Here is a 2,099-nt window from a genome sequence, read left to right as displayed (position 1 = left end):
ATAGGCCTCCAAGCGCTCGAAATAAACACTTGCAGATTCTACAAAAGGAGTGTTTCAAAACTGTTCTATCAAAAGGAACGTTCAAGTCTGTGAGTTGAATGCACTCATCACACAGAAGTTTCTGAGAATGCTTCTGTCTAGTTTCTATGTGAGGATGTTTCCTTTTCCAGCGTTGGCCTCCAACAGTTCCAAATGTGCACTTGCAGATTCTACAAAAAGAGAGTTTGAAAACTCTTCTATCACAAAGAAGGTTCAGCTCTGTGAGTAGAATGCATTCATGACAAAGAAGTTTCTGAGAATGCTTCTGTCTAGTTATTATGTGAAGATATTTCCTTTTCCAGGATAGGCCTCAAAGCGCTCCAAATAAACACTTGCAGATTTTACAAAAGGAGTGTTTCCAAACTGTTCTATCAAAAGCAATGTTCAAGTCTGTGAGTTGAATGCACTCATCACACAGAAGTTTCTGAGAATGCTTCTGTCTAGTTTTTAGGAGAAGATATTTCATTTCCCAGCATAGGATTGAAATCGCTCCAAATATCCACTTGCAGATTCTACAAAAAGAGTGTTTCAAAACTGCTCTTTCAAAAGGAAGGTTCAAGTCTGTGAGTTGAATGCACTCATCACAAAGAAGTTTCTGAGAATGCTTCTGTGTAGTTGTTATTTGAAGACATTTCCTTTTCCAGCATAGGCCTCCAAGCGCTCGAAATAAACACTTGCAGATTCTACAAAAGGAGTGTTTCAAAACTGTTCTATCAAAAGGAACGTTCAAGTCTGTGAGTTGAAAGCACTCATCACACAGAAGTTTCGGAGAATGCTTCCGTCTAGTTTTTAGGTGAAGATATTTCATTTCCCAGCATAGGCCTCACAGCGCTCCAAATATACACTAGCAGATTCTACAAAAAGAGTGTTCCAGAACTGCTCTTTCAAAAGAAAGGTTCAAGTCTGTGAGTTGAATGCACTCGTCACAAGCAAGTTTCTGAGAATGCTTCTGTCTAGTTTCTATGTGAGGATGTTTCCTTTTCCAGCGTTGGCCTCCAACAGTTCCAAATGTGCACTTGCAGATTCTACAAAAAGAGAGTTTGAAAACTCTTCTATCACAAAGAAGGTTCAGCTCTGTGAGTAGAATGCACTCATCACAAAGAAGTTTCTGAGAATGCTTCTGTCTAGTTATTATGTGAAGATATTTCCTTTTCCAGGATAGGCCTCAAAGCGCTCCAAATAAACACTTGCAGATTTTACAAAAGGAGTGTTTCCAAACTGCTCTATCAAAAGCAATGTTCAAGTCTGTGAGTTGAATGCACTCATCACACAGAAGTTTCTGAGAATGCTTCTGTCTAGTTTTTAGGAGAAGATATTTCATTTCCCAGCATAGGCCTCAAAGCGCTCCAAATATCCACTTGCAGATTCTACAAAAAGAGTGTTTCAAAACTGCTCTTTCAAAAGGAAGGTTCAAGTCTGTGAGTTGAATGCACTCATCACAAAGAAGTTTCTGAGAATGCTTCTGTGTAGTTGTTATTTGAAGACATTTCCTTTTCCAGCATAGGCCTCCAAGCGCTCGAAATAAACACTTGCAGATTCTACAAAAGGAGTGTTTCAAAACTGTTCTATCAAAAGGAACGTTCAAATCTGTGAGTTGAATGCACTCATCACACAGAAGTTTCTGAGAATGCTTCCGTCTAGTTTTTAGGTGAAGATATTTCATTTCCCAGCATAGGCCTCACAGCGCTCCAAATATACACTAGCAGATTCTACAAAAAGAGTGTTCCAAAACTGCTCTTTCAAAAGAAAGGTTCAAGTCTGTGAGTTGAATGCACTCGTCACCAGCAAGTTTCTGAGAATGCTTCTGTCTAGTTTCTATGTGAGGATGTTTCCTTTTCCAGCGTTGGCCTCCAACAGTTCCAAATGTGCACTTGCAGATTCTACAAAAAGAGAGTTTGAAAACTCTTCTATCACAAACAAGGTTCAACTCTGTGAGTAGAATGCACTCATCACAAAGAAGTTTCTGAGAATGCTTCTGTCCAGTTATTATGTGAAGATATTTCCTTTTCCAGGATAGGCCTCAAAGCGCTCCAAATAAACACTTGCAGATTTTACAAAAG

This window comes from Pongo abelii, chromosome 19, assembly GCF_028885655.2.
Source record: "Pongo abelii isolate AG06213 chromosome 19, NHGRI_mPonAbe1-v2.0_pri, whole genome shotgun sequence".
Taxonomy (NCBI): Eukaryota; Metazoa; Chordata; class Mammalia; order Primates; family Hominidae; genus Pongo; species Pongo abelii.
The sequence above is the reverse complement of the archived record's forward strand: the minus strand, read 5'-3'. Positions refer to the sequence as shown.